This window comes from Vulpes lagopus, chromosome 6 (genome assembly GCF_018345385.1).
Source record: "Vulpes lagopus strain Blue_001 chromosome 6, ASM1834538v1, whole genome shotgun sequence".
In the NCBI taxonomy this organism is placed as follows: domain Eukaryota; kingdom Metazoa; phylum Chordata; class Mammalia; order Carnivora; family Canidae; genus Vulpes; species Vulpes lagopus.
The window spans coordinates 51510819-51533677 of record NC_054829.1 but is presented as its reverse complement, the minus strand read 5'-3'; positions in this window follow the sequence as shown (position 1 = coordinate 51533677).

The window sequence follows — 22859 nt, the reverse complement described above, 5'->3', positions numbered from 1 at the left end:
TCCAAGGCAGGGTTTGCTCCCCTTCAGCTGTTTACTCTTCAGACCAATTCAGAGAATCATAATTAACTCAGTACTTTGTCTTGCTTAGGAAGACAAAGTTAAGAATTATATTATTAAAATGAGGCCATAGTAACCTGTACCAAATTACATCTCATTCACTGTACAATATAACCAGGAATATTCAGTTTTTAAACATAAACATTTTGAATGTGACTCTCACATGAAGAGAGAGACAATCATAACAATATTCTGACAGAGTGACATATAATCAAAGAAATATTTTTTAACACTACTAAGCAGGAGCAAAATCACTCTGTTCATGAAGCTACATAGTTTGACTTACAGATTTTGGACTACATTGTATGCACTATTAGTTGTTTTTAAAGAATTTCTGAAGATAAGGAAACATACGTTAGCAAATGATACTTGAAGATTCAGGTAACTGGCAAATCAAGAGGTTTGCTATCCTTGTTTTGCAAATTTGAAATTATCTTTTGTCTAAAATGTCTATTGCATACTAATGTTTCAGAATTAAATTTATCTTTTTTTTTAAAGCTCTGTATCACATACTAATTGTTAAATCTTTCTAAAGAGTTTCAAACTGAGACTATTGACTACTTTCTTTGTCCCCTAAAGTAGATGCAATTAATACTTTGTTATTGAAGGAAGAGAGTGCTTATAAAACCATTTGAGGGGGAAAAATGAAGGATTTATGAGAAAAAAAATTATCTGTAGATACTTCTATATTTTTTAGATTGCCTTCTTGGAAGAAAATGTGAATTCCTATCCTCAAAAATGTTCCTGGCAACTGGAGAAGTAGAGTATAAAAATTGTGTTTATCAGTAGAACACTATAATATTTAGAAATATATAAAGTTAATTACAGCATTTTTATACATAATAAAATTCTTTGTCAATTTAAACTTAAATTGTCAATTTAAAGTGACAATTGTGGGAGATGGAGAAAATTCAGAACTTTTTTAATGGAATGACCTACCATATGAGGGAAGGTCCTAATTTATGCAAAGTATTACAGACTTGATATAAACATTTCCTAGAATTTCTATTTTCATAGAAATAGTGAAAAACTCAAACTTCCCTAAGATTATATCAATTTAATCCATCTTGGCTATTCATTTATCCAATAGCATAGTATTTCAGTAATACCCTTTCTGATAACTATAATGCACAATTCTTTCATCACTATAGCAAGTGCTAAGTGTTGTCCACTTAAAACCAAAGAGAATCACAGTGCCTTTGATAGCTCATGCAGGATTCAGTAGTATTATTGATACTTTTTATATCAGCTGAGAAATATATAATGTGGTACTGATCTTATCTTACCTATTGGACTGTTAAGCTTTTATGAATGTGATATATTTCACATTCCAAACTTTACAGGTCCTAGAACTTTCTGGTATAGTGATAATTGGACATTGTCAGTACCCTGCCCATATCCTCTTACCTTTCCTACTTAAGCATGATTAACTTGATTTCTAACTGAAGACCTGATAATCTTCTCTGGACATTGAAGTCCACTTTACCCACTCATGCAGGAAGCCAGAAGTGTTAGAATAACCCTCTGGTCTCTGGGTTAATTAATAACCCTCTCTGAACCAATGACTAAAGGAAGTTGGTATGTTTCCTCTAGGTAGATGTGTTTACACCAGCCAGAGTTTCCCCAGTGGGGTTAAGTTCAAATACCCACAATGGCAACTGGCTTGGTTGTATACACTTTTCTGACTGCCTTCCCCTCTCTGTCTCAGTTTCCCCAAATCTCTAGCAATATTTCCTACATCTTCCAAATAAACCACTTGCGCATGAATCCTTATCTTAGCATATGCTTCTGATAGAACCAACCAAGAAAAGGGGTATCAGAAGTGATATCAGGAAGCAGATTCTCAGAAATATATTCTAGAGATAGGATCATTTGCCTGCCAGAGGTAACAATAACCCCATTTTTAGCTCTTAGTAGGGTGGTAATAACCTGTGGCATGCTGTAACATATTTACTAGATTTTAACTTGTGATTAAATGGAAGGTATGGAAGTAGAGGGGAAAACTAAGTCCTTTTGAGACAGGACCCTGAACAAGTGTATAAAAGGCATACGAAATAGTAAAGGGTGGGCGGCCCAGGTGGCTCAGCAGTTTAGTGCCACCTTCAGCCCAGGGCATGATCCTGGAGACCCAGGATCAAGGCCCACGTCAGGCTCCCTGCTGGAGCCTGCTTCTCCCTCTGCCTCTGTGTGTGTGTGTGTGTGTGTGTGTGTGTGTGTGTGTGTGTCTCATGAATAAATAAATAATTTTTTAAAAATAGTAAAGGGTAAGTAACTAGAAAAGTAAACTGATAAGTTAAAAAAAAAGTCAGGGGTAAGTTACCGTGTCCTTCCTTCCTATCACTAAAAAAAAAAAAAGCACAGTACTTATATATCTCTTCAGATTTTATAGACTGCATACCACACTTAGCAAAACCGTTCCAAATCATTTCTTGGGTAACTCGGGAGGCTGCCAATTTTGAGTAGACCCAAAGCAACAGATGGCTGTGCGGTAGATTCAAATTGTGAAATAAACATCTCTAACACTTGGACTATACAAATCAGCTGATCCAAAGGTACCAGAGGTACCCATGATCCTTAAGGAAACCTTATATATTGAGGTGGCCAACCTCAACAGGACAAACACAGTACAGACTCCTATGATTTTAGAACAATGCTATGCTATCTGCAGCAGAAAACTGTTCTCTATTAGAAAGGCAGTTCCCAGCATATACTGAGCCCTAATAGAGTCTGAATGCCTAACTAGGGTACATCAGGCCACTATTTAATTGGAGATACTCATAATGAGCTTTGAATTGTCAGCCACTAAGTGATATGGTCAAAATGACACAGCAGCAACCTGATGGAAAAGATACTTTCAGGATCAGACCTGAGCAGCCCCAAAAGGTACAAGTTACTCAAACAAGTGGCCCAGACCTTCATGTCACCTAGCTCTGTTGCAGTGATTCCAATCTCTCAATCCATACCTTTGTGAGGGTTCCTTATGGCCAGCTAATTAATGAAGGAAGCAGAAAGTCTGAGCCTAATCCACAAATTAATCAGCCTGATTTATCGGTTTTTGCTGGAAATATTACTGCCATAATATAGTCCCATGCAGTCCCACCCCTGAAAAAGTGGTGAATGAAAATCCCTTCTGGGGGCTCAACATGGTGAGTGGGTTTTAATGAATATGTTGGGTAGCTTTGGATTCAAAGACAGGAAGCACCAGAAAGGCTAGAGGTACTAAAAATAAACTCTAAGTTATGGAATGAATTTTTGTATCCTTCCCCCAAAATTCGTATTTTTGAATTCTTAAACCCAATGTGATTGATGGCAAAGCCTTCGGGAAGTGATTGGTTATCCTTACAAGGGTAAGTTCCTTCACCCTTTCTATTATGTAAGGATACAGTGAAGAAAAGTTATCTTTATATGAACGAGGAAGTGGGCTCTCACCAGCCAGGGAATCTGCCAGTATCTTGATCTCAGACTTCTGAGCCTCCAGAAATGTGAGAAATAAATGTTTGTTGTTTTAAACCAGTCAATCTATGGTATTTGTTAGGACAGCCCAAATATACTGAGGCAACCTCTTTATAATGTCCCCTACAGCCAGGCCAAACTATCTCAGCTTAGAGCTTTTGATCCAAAAGATGCATTAAACAAAATAGAATCTGAATACAGACATTCCTTAAAGGCCATAGCATTTCATCAGTCAGAAAAAGACTTATCGGGCAGCCCCGGTGGCTCAGCGGTTTAGCGCCGCCTTCAGCCCGGGGTGTGATCCTGGAGACCCAGGATCGAGTCCTACTTCGGGGTCCCGGCATGGAGCCTGCTTCTCCCTCTGCCTGTGTCTCTGCCTCTCTTTCTCTCTCTCTCTGTGTCTGTCATGAATAAATAAATAAAATATTTTTTTAAAAAAAAGAAAAAGACTTATCTGAGAATTATCTACACATAGCAAAGAGCACAAAGCTGAATTTTAAAATAATCCCTGCCCATAAAAAACTCCTGCATTAAAATCTCCATCATCCTCAATTATCCAGCATTATCATTCTGGAAACACTTGTTTATTGGATTCTATTTTAAGAACTAGAATTTCCAGAACTATAAGGTTCTGAACCACCGAGAAATCATGACGTTTGAGGATTTCGCGGCCCAAGTCTTTTCTCCCTCGCCCAGCCCCTCCCTCAGCGGAATGGATTAAAATATGAAAAGTCCTCATTGCAATGTTGGAACAAGGGCCTTGGCTGCCAGCCTGAGAGGCTACCTCGCAGCGCCTCTTGGAAGGAGGAGATGAATGAGACTCCCCTCTGTTCCCACCCTCAACCCCCAAACACAGAGACTCCGGGAACATCCCTGCTCTGCTAGTGCCCTCGACATAGCTTCCCGCTAACGGATTTCTGAAGTTAAAGGTGAACTCCACCAGAATGTCTTGGGTTGGACTTTCTCTCCAGGCCATGTCATCTGACCCTAGAATCTCACACAACTTGGGCTTCCAAAGAGGAAGAGGGGAAAGTCACCAACAACCAGTGACAAACCCACTCTCATGGGTGTTGATGTGGCTGCTCCACGCAGGGATGGCAGAAGAAGATTCTGGGCTTTTGGGAGGGGATGGAGGGCAGCTGGTTTCTGTACCCTGCGTTGTTTATAAACCTAAGCAAGATTCACAGAAGAACCGACAAAAACAGTTGTTAAACTGAGGAATTTTCTCTGCATTGATTTCTTTAGTTCTTATGTTAGGATTTATGGTTTACTCAAAAATTTCATCATCATGGAAAAAAAAAACACATGTGTAAACACATGTACACAGGTGCATCCCCACAGAGAAAGTCTGTTCTAACCTCTGATTTGTCATTTCTAGATTTTTTTCTAAGATTGTTAGAGTACATGATATAAAATCCCTGACACTGTCACTGTTATCATCATCTTTGTTTTTGTCTCTCCCTCTTTTCTCTCCCCCTTTTTTATTCAGTTACCTGTCACTCGTCCTGTGACTCAGATTTCACACAGGAAAATCTGCCTTTTACTAATGTCACTGTCCTTCACAGCCTCCATACCTTCTGTTTAGACAGAGAATGGACTAAAGCAAGTACACAACTGTATCTGATTTGACAAATACTATAGCAAAAATAAACACAGGCACAGTGGGAACTCAGAGGAGTTAAATCTCAAAGGAGATTTAACCCTACCTGGTGGAATATGGAAAGTTCTCACATGAAGTGTGACATCTGAGCTATATCCTGAAGGGTGGATAAAAGTTTGCCAGACCAAAGACCTACAAATCGGATACTAAAAAAAACTACAACTGCCAAAGCACTTGTGGTAGTAGTAGAAAATCAACATAACGATATATCTAGAGAATTAGATCCTTATAATTAAGTGAAGAAAATAAGGCTTAGAAGGAATACAAGAATACAATCCAGAATGACTTATGTATATCTTGCTAAAGACTGGCCTGTAACCTGAGAAGGTAAATAGAAAGCCATTAAAGGACTTTATCCATAGGAGTAGCATGATCAAATTTGTACTTTACAAAATTACTTTGACCATGCTAAAGGAAAAATGGGAGAAAGGTAAGAGGAAAAATCAGATGACCAGCCAAGATAAATAATAAGAACCCAACTCCAGCAATGGCCAGGGTGTAGGAGTAGGGACAGAAGAGAGAGACTAGAGAGACATTTAGGAGATAAATAGGATCAGATGATTAATCTGTACATGGAGAACAAAGAGGAAAAGGAGAGGGGAAAGCAAAAGAGTCAAGATTTGCAGTATGACATGTGGATGATGGCAGTGGCTTCACTGTGTTAAAAGATTGAGAGAAATAGGAAAAAGGCTTGGAGGTCAAAATGAAGAGTTTGTTTTTGGAAAATTTTTTACATTTTTTAAATTTAAATTAATCTAATTAACATATAGTGTATTATTAGTTTCAGAGGTAGAGTTCAGTGATTTGTTTCCTATAATTGAGTCTCTTATGGTTTCTCTTCCTCTCTGATTTCATCTTGTTTTATTTTTCCCTCCCTTCTCCTATGCTCCTCTGTTTTGTTTCTTAAATTCCACATATGAGTGAAATCATATAATTGTCTTTCTGGAATGGTAAATTTAAATAACCTGTGGAATACCTCCTGGAGATAAACAGGAGGGCACTATATATAGATTAGGATCTCAGGAGAAAGGACAGAGCTAGACAGATAAGGCATATAGGTAGTAATTTAAGTAAAACTTCACCACCAAATCACCACTTGAAATGGAAACCATAGAAGGGTAACACATTCAGAAATTAAGCATGCAAAGAAACCTTCCCAAATGGAGACTAACATTAAGACCCATTCAGTCACTAAGGCAGCTGGCTCTGTCTTCTGTAAAAAAAAAAAAAAAAAAAAAAAATCAATAAAATCTCTCCAAGTGAAACTATGTTATCTTCCTTAACCTTGCTATTTATTAAAACCAGACTCTCTCTTCTCTTACGTTCTATTCATTTATGCATTAAACATGCATTTGCTCATTAATGTAGCCCAAATATCAATAGCCTTATCTGTTTAGCCCTGACCTTACTCCTGAGATCCTGGGCAAGGGAGACCCTGACCAGATCTGGGGCTCTTCTTTTCAGTCTAAAGTACATTGTTCTATTCCAGATGTTTAATTGTTTACTTTAAAAAATGAAATAATTATGTCATAGATTGGAAGAAGTGACATTCAAATATTAGTTATCCCAACATTTAAATTTTTTTAATATATCCTTTAAACAAAAAATGTTGACCTCCAAAATAATCAGTACAATGGCCTCCTGATATGATGAGTGTTCTACTTCATAAAGTATTCATCATCATTTCATTCAAATCCTACAGTTCAGAGACTGGATTTCTTAAAAAAGTAAAAACAAAAAAATAATAATTTGGTAAAAGTCAAAGCTTCTCGAATCTTACTTCAATATAGTTAGATTTTGTAAGACAGTGGGTTCTAATCACATCCTGATTGGTACAGATTTATGCAGAGTTTATGCAAGAATTAATGGACATTAAGAAAGTCATTCCATGCATACTGATACGTGATTATGCCTGAAGATATGTAAAGTCATCCACAGCTGGAAACACACTAAAATAATAAGGCTACAGTTGGAAATGCTGTTTTAATTATGAATATCTTTTCTATTTTTATATAGTATTGATCTTCACTTACTTGTAGTAAAGATACATTATTTTAATTTAAATTTTCACTCTTTAAAATTCATATATATATATATAGAGAGAGAGAGAGAGAGAATTAAGAAAATATATTACTGACATATGTAATAGTTTCTACATTCAGAAAATTCCTGAGGGGTTTATATTTTCATCTTAAAGAGAAAAAGACTACAGTCACAATTAAATTCATATGCCTAATTACATTAGATAAATAGAGTTTAAGATGTGTTTACTTGATGCAAAAATTGTTATCATGAACATAGAAAGGATAGAGGCCACCCAAAAAACTGCACCATCCTACTTTTCATTGACTAGCTTCTAGGTTAATTCTAAATTATCAAGGAAAGAAACTGATTTCTATTCAGTAGCAACTAGCCAGTCATTTGATCATACACACTTTACGTAATTTAATCCTTTCAATGTATTTATTATTAGCCATACTTCATAAAAGAGAAGAGAAGCGGGATCCCTGGGTGGCGCAGCGGTTTGGCGCCTGCCTTTGGCCCAGGGCGCGATCCTGGAGACCCGGGATCGAATCCCACGTCAGGCTCCCGGTGCATGGAGCCTGCTTCTCCCTCTGCCTGTGTCTCTGCCTCTCTCTATCTCTCTGTGACTATCATAAATAAATAAAAATTAAAAAAATATATTTAAAAAAAAAAGAGAAGAGAAGCTTATATAAAAACCTGTGGTGATTTTTAAGTATGTTCAAAAATTCTTTCCAGAACACCTGGGTGACTCAGTCGGTTAAGCACCTGACTCCTTTTTTTTTAATTTTTATTTATTTATGATAGTCACAGAGAGAGAGGCAGAGACATAGGCAGAGGGAGAAGCAGGCTCCGTGCACCGGGAGCCCGATGTGGGATTCGATCCCGGGTCTCCAGAATCGCGCCCTGGGCCAAAGGCAGGCGCTAAACTGCTGCGCCACCCAGGGATCCCTAAGCACCTGACTCTTGATTTCAGCTCAGGTCATGATGGCAGGGTCCTGAAATGGAGCCTTATGTTGGGCTCTGCATTTAGCAGTGAGTCTGTTTTTCTCCTCCCTCTCTCTCAACCCCTACCCTCCCCTCTCATGGGCACATGCTCTCTCTCTAAAATAAATAAATAAATAAATCTTAAAATTTGAGTCTACTTCTCTTTCCCTTGAACGTGAGCTGGATTTAGTTACTTAGAATATGGTATAAAGGGGGATCCCTGGGTGGCGCAGTGGTTTAGTGCCTGCCTTTGGCTCAGGTTGTGATCTTGGAGACCCGGGATCAAATCCCACGTTGGGCTCCCGGTGCATGGAGCCTGCTTCTCCTTCTGCCTGTGTCTCTGCCTCTCTCTCTCTCTCTCTCTCTCTCTGTGTGTGTGTGTGTGACTATCATAAATAAATAAAAATTTTTTAAAAAAGAAAATGGCATAAATATTGCTTTGTGATTTCTGTGAGATAATAAAAGATATGAAAATTTCCACTTGGATGGCCCTTTCTGTAGCACACTAGCTGCCACAGTGTGAGTGGCCTGACTAGTCAGGTCAGGCTGTCATAACAAAATACCATACACCAGGTTGCTTAAACAACAGAAATTTATTTCTTACAGTTCTGGAGAAGGGGAACTACAAGATCAAGGTGTCATCTGATTCATTTCCTGTTGAGAATTCTCTGACTTGTGGACAGCTACTCTCTTACTATGTCCTCACATACTGGAGACAGACATGATTCTGGTCTTTCTTCCTCTTCTTATTAGGGCACCAGCCTTATCAGATTAGAGCCCTATCCTTATAACCTTTTATTTAACTTTCATTACTTTAGCATAGGCTCTGTCTCCAAATACAGTCACATTAGAGGTTAAAGCTTCAATTTATGAAATTAGAGAAGACACAAATATTCAGTCCATAATACAACCCTATGGAAAATTTCACATTGCTAGGTACTAAAGCCCCCAGCTAACAGCCATGTCAGTTAGCCAGCTGGGTAACAGTTCTTCCAGCTACAGTCAAATCTTCAGATGACTACAGCCTGGGTCAATATCTTAAATGCACTTCAACAAAGACCCTAAGCTACAGCCACCCAGCTAAGTTTGCCTTAAATTCCTTACTCTCAGAAACTATATGAAAACATAAATATTTATTTAAGCCACTAAATGTTGGAGTAACTTGTAACTGAAATAGATAACTAATAGATGTAGATCTCAGTAAGTGGCAAAACAGGGATTAGAAACCAGGTTTTTCTGACTGGTGAAGTATGGGCTCCTTCTACTTTCCACACTGCCTATACTGCCTCTCCAATATTTAAACACTCATCCATTTATTGTGAGACTTTACATATATACATAAGCTCATCTTAATAACTTTGAGAGATTGACTTTATAATGAAAATACAAGAAAGTATATTTTGAAGAAATAAATAAAAGAAAGTAAATAAAAATAATTTTTAAACCAAATAAAACATATGGTTTTCATATTATAAATCTCTACCTCTAATGGTTACTTCAATCTGCCTACTTTTCTCCATCTCCACTATGATTACTTTTATCTTTGCTGCCATAGTCTCTGGCCTGGACAACTTTTGTGGCCTAATTCATAGTTGCTTCCATAGTTTTCTTCCCCAATCCATTTTACACATAGCAGGGGGATTGAACTTTTTAAAATGTAAATCAAACCATGTTATTCTTCTACTTAAAATCCCTCCATGACTTCATGACTCCTCTTGCTGGTTACACTTAACAATATCTAAGTCAGAGTGAATAGAACTAATCATATGGTCACCCAGTTGGTAGCAACTCATTGAAAGTACAGTACAATACATGCTATATGATCACCTTTACTTCTTTTCCCTTCCCTACACAGGTATTTTTCCATCCCACGAGCTCATGAACCCATCTGGCCTTAGAGACTTTGCAATTTACAAGCCAAGAAAGAATATGATCTTAATGGAATAAAATACGAACTCATCATAAAAAAAATTTTTAAAGTTATGGAATAGCTGAAAAGTACAAGCATTGAGAAGTAATGAGAAGGCACTGAAATTTTCAGAACATAGGTAAAAATCTAATTAATATTTTTTAAGATTTATTTATCCATTTGAGAGAGAGAGAGAGCAAGTGAAAGTGGGAGGAGGGCAGAGGGAGAGAATCTTTAAGCCAACTCCCTGCTGAGTGAGGAGCCAGAAGTGGGTGGGGCTCAATCCCATAACCTATGAGATCCTGACCCAAGTCAAAACCAAGAACTGGCTGCTTAACCAACTGAGCCAACCAAGTGCCCCAATTGAATATTTTAATAAAGTGTTCCACACACTAGTTATAAGAACAGAAACATCTAAAGTAACCTAAATAAGTTGGAATTTACTTATACTCCTAATTTCTCTGGCCAAATTTTATTAACCACAGATATCTAGATCCAATTGGCTAATTCATTTGTCTGCTGTGCCTTTATTCTCTGTCACACAATGTCTCAAATTATCTCTTCTACTAAGTTGATACTGACCTTAACTACAGACGGTTGTATATTTAAAAGGCCGCACATTCCCATTGGATCAAGCTCAGTACCCAGACATTGCAATTGCAATAACTATGGTTCTGCCTCTCCCGGCAACTACCTCTTATGTGTTTACTAAGAGTCCATGCTCTCTTCTTTTTTCTGCTTCTTTTTATATTTTTAAGCTTATTTCTCAATCCAACACGTTACATATTCCTAATACTCCACTAGACCCTGGGGCTTTCTACAACTCTTCTTTCCTTACTTCTGCTCAACATGGAAAAAGAATTCATTTCTCTCAGAAATCCTATTGTTTTCCTGATAGCACCAAAAAGACAATTCCCGTTAAAAAATCTTATTTATCTATAGGATTCTTGACACTAGTGATTAAGAATTATCTTTATTTTTAAGTGTCCTTAGCTATTGCTATGTAGTAAAAAAGAAAAATAACTACAGTGGGCTTGCATCCTCCCTGTTAGGTTTTAGGTTTTATAACTCATAAGACAGAAAGGCAAATACGGTCAAAATTATGCTTGAAAGTCTCTTAGGAGACCCACATTGGAGACTAATATACTATCTCTCAATAAACGGATCACAATTTTCCTTCTGGGGTGGACTACTTTACTCTTTTTGGTTTAAAACCTTCTGTTTGGAGTCCAAATTGTACTAATAAATAATTATCATTAAACAAGAATCACAATCTGACACCAAGATCTCATGCCATGAGAGGCAGGAAAGAACTGAGAACACCTGAGGAAGAACAACAGATTAACACCTCCCCTCCCACACTTACTTTGGGTCAGACACCCTAAGGAGAATGATGAAATCACCCCTGCAATTTAAATTTCTTTCTCTCCTCTCACTCTCTCCCTATTCCCTCTTGCTAAGTTTGCCTTAAATCCATAGGTGATGTGACTACATAACATATATGTAAGGCCATTAGCTGTCCCAACTGAATGACAGCTATCTTGAAATGAAAGGAAACACCATCTCCTTGCTTTCAGCCATAACTAGCCTCTACATGTGAATTACTCTGGGTTATAAGGAGTGACCACCAAATCTGGAAACACAAATACAGAACAAATAGTTCATTGATATCATATTACGATACAGATTAAAATTATGTTATCTATATTTCCAAACGCTATGGCTACTCTATAAACAAAATAGTTTGAATAATTATAATCTCTACTCTTGCAGAGTCCATGAACAAAAATAAAAAACTGTTACAGAGAAAAGCATAAAAGTAGCAAGACAATTTAACAAAAATAATTGTTGTATCAGCCACATAACTAAAAATTTAAATGCAAAAATCGATGTATTCAGTCTTCCTTTCGGTAATAAGAAAGGATATGATGTAGAATTTTATCTTAGTTTCTATCCTGAAAATAATTTAATCACACTTGCCTTGCCTCTCAAGAGATGAGAAATATATATTTACACCATTTACCCATTACTTAGTTGGTTTTCATGTACAAACCTTTCTTTACAACTCCAAGCCTATGTCTAAAAAGTAAAAGTTAGATAAACTTCCTCCCTGGTAATTTTAGCCACCTTCACCTTCTCCTTGGAAGAAAAGCAATTAGGTATTAATTGGATGGTTGTAAGGAAAACCTGCTGAGTTCCAGACAAACTGGATGTGTCAGGTTAGAAAGAGAATGATGTTCGCATCGATTTAGATTGGACACCTGGTAGGCCCTTTAGAGGACCTTGTGCCAGTCTCAGAAAAGAGCAATATGGACTCAAAATGACCAACCAGATATAAAGAATCATGATCATTTCATTATCTGCCAATAGTTTTGTAAAAACTACCAGCATAGAAAATTAAAGGTTTTATTGCCGGACAGATGGGCATGCATGCTGGGAAGCCATATAGCTGGCCCGCACAAAACGGATGAACAATTCCTGATTTTCATAACACTGCACTTGAAAACACAGCAATTTTCAGCCTAAGCAATAAGGCCAAGGGAAAAGGAAAAACTTCTTTCTAATATTTTTCCAGATAGTTAAATGTGAGTTATAATTTATAGTTAGTTTGGCTCTTCTTGGCATGCCTCCTATCAGGATTCATTATCCCACTCAGCCTCAGGGCCTCAGGGAGGTGAAAGAGAAGGCCATGTCCATATTGCCTTGATCTCTGCTGTTAATACTAACTATGGCAGCAGCTGAGTTATAGTATTGCTCCTCTACAGTTATTTATATTTAACACATGATGAAAGCAATGGTTCCCAAATCCTTGTCTAGGAAATATTAAAATTATAGTTTCTGGGGATCCCTGGGTGGCTCAGTAGTTTAGCGCCTGCCTTTGGCCCAGGGTGCGATCCTGGAGTCCCCGGGATCGAGTCCCACGTCAGGCTCCCGGCATGGAGCCTGCTTCTCCCTCTGCCTGTGTCTGTGTCTCTGCCTCTCTCTCTCTCTCTCTCTCTGTCTATCATAAATAAATAAATAAATAAATAAATAAATAAATCTTTTAAAAAATAATAATAAAAAATAAAATAAAATAAAATTATAGTTTCTTTGGACCATACTACCTGTATTTACAGTTTAGCAGGGGGGTGTGTTGGGGGGGTCGTGAAAGAACTTGCCAGAAAACAGTATTTTAGCTAGTATTCCCAATAAACACTCCCATTTAGGAGTCACTACTTAAAAGATCAAAAAGCATCAGACAAAAAAAAAAAAAAAGCATCAGACCCCAAAGTAATACATTTCTAATAGTACAACTTAACTCATGGGCAACAGATATAAAAATTTTGGAAGGGAAATCAGACATTAGTAGCTTCCTATCTACCTTTGCATAAACACTAACCAGGTTGAACTGTTTTAGATTTCCATTAGCCTATATCTGACTGCAGAAAATTTGAACAAAATTATTTTTTCAGCCTCACTTCAAGGATTATGTGCAGTGATAAGCTAGTAAAGGTTTAATAACTGGATCCTAGGGGAAAAAATGTGTGTGTGTGTGTGTGTGTGTGTGTTGCTTATTATCCACTTTGCCAATATAAAAGATATGTAACATACACAGAATAATAAAATATATAATATTCTGTGTTGTGAATTCCACATACCTAGAACTTCAGTGTGAGTTATTATTTTTTGAAAATCCAGTTTTTTTTAACTCTATTGCCAATAATGGTATTACAAAATACCATTGAATACACTTGATTACTATTTAATTCAGCTAAGACATCACTCATATCATTAACAAATAAGCGTAGTTACAACACAAAAGTTAATTGATAATTTTGTTTATATTAAAATGTTAAGATTAAAGTGAAATACAAAAGGCCTATGCAAGAACTTTACTCTTCAATGATGCAAGTGATTTCCTGGCTAAATGTGATAATAGTTTGTGAATACTGGAAGCAAATTTCCTCATTTTTTATGCTATTCACAATTTAACAGCTACAGACACGACACACTTTAAATTTAATCAGCATTTAACATTTTCTCCATCACTTTTAAAACTTAAACAATCAAGACACTAAATCAAGTCCTAATTTGCACCATTTGCTGATTGCTATGATGTAAAGACTGACTCCCACCTGGCTAATTTGAAGCTACTAACATGATATCACAGAGGGCTAAGTTTGGAAGAGATGTACGGTAGTGTCTCTTCCATCAAACAACTGATATGTATAATCTTAAGAGCAGAGATAATGGTTAAAAGTAATTTAAAAAATTAAGGAGTTATGAATTTTGAATATTGAGTACTTTTATTTTGATATAAATTAATTATAAGCTTATATAATTTAATTTTTAATAATGGTGTGTTTAACAACGGGTTCTCATAGTTCCTTAAAATTTAACAATTAACTCACAAACCAGTTAGAACCACTGTTATACGATGCTTACAGTGTAGAAGTGAGAAGAGGTAAGGCAAAATAGGTTAGACAGTTCACGCTATGGGAGGAAGGGGAAGGAAGACAGACTATGTTGAAAGGAAAAAAATGTAGAAAAACTTTCTTATCTACCTGCAACCTTCACTCTCAGATATTCCCTTTTCTTAATTATATAGGTGGAAACTCACCAGCAGATTCTTCAACAGAGGGTAGAATTTAACTAATTGAGACTGGGCCACTGTCACTCACCAGGGAACTTTCTCTAAAGCAATGGGCCCATGGTTTTCAACCCTGTTGACCACCAAAATCAGTGATGATTTGTTTTATTTATATATACATACACACACACACATATACACATATATACATACGTATCTACATACACACACGTATCAGGACCACCTAAACCAAAATTTCCTAAGATGATTCTATATTGGAAACTACTTTGAAGTTTAGCCTGGAATGTTTAACATTTAATTGTGTCTATTGATTCACATTAAAGAGTCCATTTCAGAAAACTCATCTTGAAACTAAGTAACTGCCATATCAATTTCAACAAGTATATGAAAAAATCCATTCCTGTGTTTAAATAGGAAACTGAATGCTGCATATCCTTTTTGGAATAAACTGTAATAAAAAAAAAATGCTATCCACAAAATTTTTTGCCATTTTTTTCTAGTTATAAATTCCTCAGGTGTGAAAAATTTATATTTACAATTTTCTCTTGTCTTGCTATATTTTCAAAAATGAAAGATGAAGAAACAAACTTTGATCTGAGAATATGATGACAGGGACAGAAAGAGTACTTTTATGACATATTTTCAAAACTGTGTATAGGGAATAATATTTCAAGTTTGGAAAATCCCATTACTTTAAATGGGATTTACATGGTTACATTCCAAACTACTTTGAAATTTTAACTTAGAATGTTCAACTTTGATGGTATCTTTTTGACTTAAGCTGGGATAACTTACTTTTATAAGTCACTGTTTCAACATTCAAGTTCTTTGAAGACGTAACCACCTAACATTTTTTAGCTTTGAATCAACTTTAACAAAATTTTCAAGCTAAGTAAAAATTATTTTAATAGCAAAACACAAAATTATTTCTGAACAACCTTTATGTAATCAAAAGAGTACAAATAGATTTAAAAGGATTACATTCTGAACTTGAACTTAGAAATATTAGTAATCATCTGATGTCCAATGCTTGGCTTACAATAAATAAAAGCATCATATCAAAGCATTTATAATCACTACTTAAATTGCTATTCTTGAATGTTTTCACACTTGAACCATTTTTCTAGTCTCTCATTAGGGAGGTCAATATTCTCCTGATCACATGGAAACAGTTTTGTGGAGACCCTCTCTGAGTCTCCATTTATATATGGTTTCTCTTCCCCCTCCCATTCCTCACAATGTTGGAGTGTCACATGAATCACTTTGGATGATAATCACTTAAGTAAAGTTAGTAGCACAACCATAAGGCATTCAGTTGCCCAGTTTAGGGTTCAATTATCCATTTGCCCTTATATTAACATTCAATTTTAGACACAATGATTAATTCTACCTCTGGGACATAGGCAGAAAACTGGGGTGCAAACCATAAAATGTCACCATCTAATTTTCCACTTATCATCTCATTTTTGTTCACTTATCTCCATCTGTTTATTGCTTACAAATCCTCCTTGTCAATATATTAGTCAGATACCACCTAATGTTCTTTGGCACTTATTAGAGTTCCCATTAAGCTAAAATTCTAAAATAGCTTTCTAACTACTGGATTTTTATCTTTGCCAATGTGAAATTGTAAAACCTTCTTTATCCATTCATTGCATCAAAAACTTGATTTCCCCAGATGCTAAATCATTAATCTTATCTGGATGTATTTCAAGATCAAAGCTCCTATTTTAATAAATTTACATGACAACCAACAATAAATCCTCAGATGCCCACCTTTTGGATCACAACCTGACTAAATCTTTCATCTGAAGCTGATCCTACACTACTTCTGGATTTGGAAACAAAGAACATATTTAGGGGATTAGATTTAGACAGAGACAGTAAGAAATCTTCCTTTCACATATTTTTCCTTTTTCTGAGCCCATGCAATAAATTTAGCTCTGCAGGTTAACAGAAAACATGGATGTTATTATACATGCTGCTTTGTTCCCTCTGGTTCTCTTCAAAATATCTAAGACCAGGGCCTCAATTTTTCTCTAACAGAACTTTGCTGCCACCAACTGAACACATTCACCCAATGCAAGTAGACTTTTTTTTTTTACAAATTAGTGCTGGAAAGAAAGATAAGGGAAATATTAAATATTCTCTTGGCCCAGATCCCAAACCGTAACCAGAATTCCATTTCTAATCAGTAATACCACCAGAGCAATGGCAGCCTTCTCCTCCTTCCTAGACCAACTTATATTATTAGAAAATTTCTTCTTTATATGTAAGCAAAGAGTATTTGTTTTATTCATACCAACAAGCATAAATCAAAGGCTTTGTGTCAGGAGTGTCATGTCATGAAATGATGACATTGAGCCGGTCAGTGAGCTGGGCTAAATGGATTACCAGGTCAGTAAAGCAAACTTTTCTAACCACATTCTCATTGGTAAATGTTTATTTTTTAAAAATGCACCAAAGTCTCTACAGGTGACTCTAATTTCTTCTCTCTAGGTCAAATCCATAGCCCTCCCTTAAAGCGGTAGATGTCAATCAATCACTCAATTAATAAATAAATAAAGAAATAGATGTCATTTAGTCAAATGGTCCCAGATCTTAGCAACACACAGAATCACCAGGTAAAATACAAACTCTAAGGCCCCCTCCCTAGACCTACCAATCAGAACCTCCCAGAAGAGGGTTTGGGCAACAGAAGATCACAATTCACAGCTAGAGTTGAAGATCACCAGTTTAGTCCTATTCCCACATTTTCTGGAATGGGAAGCAGGCTCAGAAAAGTAAAAGCAATCCACCAAACTGTGTACAGGCCCTCAGGGAAAAACCCTAATAAAGCCTGAGCCCTGGGTTTAGATAGCATAGTACCTGAGCTCACTGGAGAAGCCTAATCTATACGGAAACACCTCCAGCATGTTGACCTTTGCCATATGCTTTGTCCTCTTTAACAGTTCTGCATAGGCAAAATGAAAATGCTGTTTGGGTCTAGAAATCAGTCGTTCAAAGATAACAAGGAGAATAGCTCATTTATTTTCATTTCTTAACTGCCTCATTTAGTCTGAAAATTTTGCCTTGAACCTAATGGGAGCTGAAAAGATCTTTACTGTGAGTCAAATATGACCTATTTTGTTAATTCCCATGACAATAATATTTTCCCCTAACATAGCTCACATATGGAATGTTTTAAGTTAAATTAATATATACTTGCAGTTTTTCATGTATTTGGCTTAATATTTATAGTATTTAAAGGAAACAAAACATTGTATGTTTCCATAATATCATAATTTTTTTTAACCTTCCTCTTGGGAAGTTTAATTTTAGGTTCCTTTTAGTGTCTTATGAAAAAGATTTATCCACCACCACTAACGAAAGAAGTAATGCATTATTTATCCTACTTCTTGGACCCTCAAATCTACCAGCCCTGTCCCCATCCAACCTTAGCCTTAGATCATTGGACATAACTTTGCTTCAAGGTGCACCCTGGCTCATCTATCATGTTTTTGGTTTTGGTTTTTGGAGGGTTTTTTTTTTTTTTAAGATTTCTTTCTTTCTTTCTTTTTCTTTCTTTCTTTCTTTCTTTCTTTCTTTCTTTCTTTCTTTCTTTCTTTCTTTCTTTCTTTTAGAGAGATAGTACAAGTGAGTGGGGGCAGGGCAGGAGGAGGAGAGGGAGAGAGAGAATGCTCAAGCCAACTCCCCATTGAGCATGGAGCCTGATGCAGGGCTTGATCCTGAGATCCTGAGATCATGACCTGAGCCAAAATCAAGATCCAGGCACCTAACTAACTGAGCCACCCAAACACTCCCAGTTCCTCTACCTTCTTCATTAGTGGCAACCTTAAACTGCTCTCCTAGTGAGCACCCAAGAATCCTTGGTATTAAACGGGCACTGCTGTCCCCACCTGATTAAGATGGCAAAATTTTTGACAAGAAGCTAGTTTTACACAACAAGTTTCTCTTTCCAGAAATTCAGTTTGCACTGATTTATTGGGGGGGGGGCGTGCGGGTAAGGGAGAGGCAAGCAAGAAGGAAGTTAGTAGTGGGAAAGGATGACACCACCATGAGTGACAGCTATATCCATATATACTCCTCACCAGAAATCTGATAGGATCAAGGAATGAGACATCTTCTGAAGGTACCTAACCCAAAGGAATGAAATGGTGAGGGTAACAAGCTGCTTTAAATTAACAAAACCTTAGTAGTTGAATGGGTATAGGGGTATGAGTAATTCTGCTTCAGTATCCATTTGGGAAAGTATAAAGCTAAAAGCAAAAGCATTTTTTATTCCTGTTTCTTAACAGAATACAGAATGGATTCCAGAATTCTGAGGATACTGGAGAACACTAATACAATTTTGCCTCCTGAAGGACTTCAAAAAACCAGAAAACCAATATAAGACATAAAAATCCAACATATATGACACCAGAGGAGATCAAAAGAATGGCCAAACCAAAAAAAAAAAAAAAAAAAGGGAGTTAAAAAAAACAAGGCCCATTCAGTTATTGGAAAGACCAGCTCAGGAGTACACACAGATTCCCACTATTAACTTAGAAGTCATTTTACAGGGGGATGAAGGTGGGGAAACTGCAGATAAAACTATTGAGTACCAACTAGATTTCAGGCACTAGTGATAGAAATGAGTGGGTTCCACCCCAAGATGCTTCACTTAACCTCCCATTCATTTGTAAACATATTGTCTCTTGGTAATATAACACTATGCCTTCCCCCTCAGTCCTGATAGCACTTATTATCACCAACTAATAGTTCCCATAAGAAGTTGTTAGTTGGAGGAAAAGAAGGGAGAGGCAATATCTTGACTAATTATTGCCATAAATAATAATTTTAAATCTAAATCTATTATATTTGTCAGTTATTGTCCTCTAATTAAATAAACAACACCAAAATAATCCTATCCAATAACCTATTCAATAAATATAAGAGTATATTTTATAGCCAGCTCATCCTGGTAGAGCCAATAATATAGATTTTTATAAAAATTCAGTCTTCTACAGAGATCATACTGAAGTTCTATTATAAGCAAGGTTATACTTGGCCTTGACTATTTGTAGGCTGAAGTAATATCTTTGATGCTTTAAGGTATAAAAATTCAGTTAACAAGCAAAAACTTGTCTAAGCTTTTGAAGTTGTAAAATTCCTTTTCTTATAGAAAAAAAATATGGTTTTTCCCACTAGTATCTTTTTTTTAAAAGATTGTATTTTACTTATTCATGAGAGACACACACAGAAAGAGAGAGAAGCAGAGACGCAGGCAGGGGGAGAAGCAAGCTCCAGGCAGGGAGCCTAACGCAGGACTCCATCCCAAGTCTCCAGGATCAGGCCCTGGGCTGAAGGCAGCACTAAACCACTGAGCCACCTGGGCTGCCCCCCACTAGTATCTTTGAGCTGATACTACCAGGGTTAGAATTGCATTTCACTGAAAAAGCACAGAGAGACCTATATTTAGTTGTGTTCATATGGACAGTAAATGACCATATATAACATCTGCATTGACTCCTCAGTCCCTCGGGTCCTGTGGAGATGTACTTGGCCAACAGCAGGCTGCTTCATGTGGGCTTTGACAAGTCTGTGTGTGGGGCCTGCCATTGTTAGCTCTCCCACCCTATCTATTATAGTCAGCTCCTGTTTGGTATCATCTGGGAAAGTCTGCCTTGCACCAACTGCTATATCATTGTAGTAGGACACTTCTCTGCTGTTACAAAAATTCTCATGCACATTTAATCTTGAGGGAAAGTTTAATGGAAATTTATTAAAAGTGCATTTTCTAGAGTTCCATTCTATGGAACCTAAGACCTACCTTTGTGGTCCCTATGACCCACCCTTATGGTAAAGTGGGAAAGCCCATAGTAGAAGAAAATTATAAACATCAAAATTTTCTAAATGAAATGTCAACATTGTTATCTAAAATATTTTAATTAATAAATTCATCTCATCATCAAGGTTTCAAGTATTTTGTGAATATATCTAACATGATTTGATTATAATCTAATACTGCCACACACAACTGGTGGTATAGGAATAGAGTTCCTCAGAGATAAAGCCTATGGGACCCAAACTCAAGGTACCTCCATTTCAGTGATTATCAATAATTCACTGTAATATAAAGTCTACATTAAGTTACATGAGGCACATACAAAGTACCTAAAAAATACAAATACAGAAGACATGTCTCTCATTCATACTCATATTCTCATTTTCTCATTGATGCATTTCTATTATTGCAAGGTATACATATCTTGCGGTCCCCAAAATTCCACATATAGACTGTACCCCAATGTAAAACTAGCAACCTCAAACATTTACCTGAATCATTCAGATCCTTATAAATATATATCAGCTCATAATGGCTGAGTAATGAGTTAGCCTTTTGTTTAAGCAGAATAGCACTCATCTCAGTTGGGAAATTTGAGTGATCCAAGTAATTCTTGGTACCCCAAACTGTCTCCCTAATTTAAAAAAACTTTGATCTCCGAAACTTCACATCTCAGAATTCATCTTGTACTTCATTTCTAAATTAAAAATATTTCCCAAAAGTTTACATATTTTATTATCCTACACTACTAAAAGCATTTATTAGAATTGAATTCTTTAGTTGGGATTTCAAGCACTGTAGCCTGAAAGAGGAGAGACCATTAAAAAAGAGGCAATGACCAAAGAAATGACAACTAGAGCATTGAGAACTTGCCTACTTCCCAAGTTATTTAGTTGCCAAGCCCACAGAGTTATTCTGGCATACCAATATATTCCTTTTATCACAATGATGGCAGAAAAAGAAAATTGGCACAGGAGATGAGATGGGATCATGGAAAAATCTGGCCATGGCAGATACTATTTTCTACTGAATTTTCTACTATGAAAGACAGAAACTATAATAGAAAGGAAGTCACATTACATCTCTGAGCTTCATTTTCTTACATGTATAATGTTGGAAATATACCAATCATGCTCCTAGTGAGCATCAAATAAGAAAATGGTACATGAAAGCATTTTGAACATCATTAAGTATCATACATAGGTAAAATAAATTACTCATATCAGATTCAGGACATGTTCCTGAATTCTTGTTTGGTTGTTAAAATATAAGACTTTGATGAATCTTTTTCAAGATTGCCTTGAATAAATCCATAGAGCTTCCTCTGCCATCCTCATTGCTTTTTCTTCTCTGCTTTGGGAGTGGTGTGAAAATGGGAAGTAAGGATTCTGGTTATTTCTGACTTCTTAGCTTCTCTGCACTGCCACTATAGAGATTCCTTTTGGTTTTTATTTGGTTTTTTTGTTTGTTTGTTCTATCGACACACCTTTAACTGAATCTGCAGAAGCTCTAAGCTTCAAAGATTTGTGTGAAGAAAATAAATCCAGAGAGAGAGAATTCATAGGAAAAGAATTGTTGACATGGAAGTCAATAGAAGTTGCATTTCTGAAATAACCTTGATGGTCAGAGCAACTTAACCATTCATTTAACATACTGACACACTACACTGAATAGTCTAGTAAAGACAGATAACAAAGAGCACTATTTATATGCAAAGACACTGAAGAACTTATCCGGGAAAGTGGCTGGTATAATGAAGCAAAACAAGAAGACAGACTTTTAAAGTATAAGTAAAACAAAAGCTTTTGAATCCATAGCACTTCCTCTAAGAACATGGGTGGCCAGAGTCATTAAATTTATTCTGTGGTACAAGTCCTAGAAGTGAGTATTGATCATGGTTTTTAAATCTTTTAATTTACTTTCAAAAGTAGAAAAACTGAAAGTCAAAATACGAGTACCATTTTGGTTATTTCTTTTACTAACAACTGTAAAAGAGGATATTAGCCCTATTCTGAAGACAAAGAAAACGAGGCTCAGAGACATTTTTCCATTCACAGCTAGAAAGTTAGGTAGTAAGCATTCAAACTGACTCTAAATCCTAAGTTCTTTCACTATAATAACTCACTTTTAATGTAATAGGTTTCTTATTCTATTGATTATAGGAACAATAGATTCAACAATTATGAAGTAGGGTGCCCAAAGCAACAGACATTAGAAAATGTTTGCAGGATGCTGAATGATCTTTCTAACAACTTTAGAGAACATGAATAATATGGTTATTTTAGAGATAAAGAAAAGATTAAGGTGGAGGTCAATTAATACCTTTACTGAACACTTTCCATGAAGCAGAGAA